The following is a 642-nucleotide window of genomic DNA, read 5'->3' as shown; positions in this document are numbered from 1 at the left end:
TTTTTTTTTCAGCAGCAGGTAATTCAGAGCGCAGCCAACTCACTTCGCGGCGCAGCGGCTCCTTCTTCTCTGGGTCCAAGACTAAAGCCCTTACAAACACACAACACAAACCCGGTCCATCACTCGCCTTCAGAAAAACCACAGACAGGCCCTCTGCGATCCACAACCGCAGGAAGGGGAAACATGCTCCGACATCCAAAACGGGGAAAGAAACTAAGCTGGGGGAACATCCAAACACCCGACAGTTACGCAGGAGGAACCCAACCCCGTGGCCTCTCTTCAAGCCCTGAACCTCACCCTGCTGAGCCCGGCGCTCGCGGTAAAGTCACCATCCCGTTCGTCTGCCCACAGCCCTCCCGCAGGAGCAGGGGCTCAGCCGCTGCTCCCGTCCCTGCCAGCCAGTGCTGTAACCAGGAAGAAACTGGAGGATTTGCGCACCCCGCTGTCACGTCCCTTCTCCCAGGTGCCAAAGTTCAGCAAGTTGCAAAAACCGCCCCACTCCAGGCATGTCCACGGCTCTTCCTTCTGCCCAAAACGCAGCAAACTGCTGCCCAGAACAGACACGAGCCCCTAACCCCAAGCGAATGTTGCGTGGTGCCCCCCCCCAACCGTGACCCCAACAGGAGGCAAGGCACGACCCCC

This window comes from Eurypyga helias, unplaced genomic scaffold (assembly GCF_000690775.1).
Source record: "Eurypyga helias isolate BGI_N326 unplaced genomic scaffold, ASM69077v1 scaffold13883, whole genome shotgun sequence".
In the NCBI taxonomy this organism is placed as follows: domain Eukaryota; kingdom Metazoa; phylum Chordata; class Aves; order Eurypygiformes; family Eurypygidae; genus Eurypyga; species Eurypyga helias.
The sequence above is the reverse complement of the archived record's forward strand: the minus strand, read 5'-3'. Positions refer to the sequence as shown.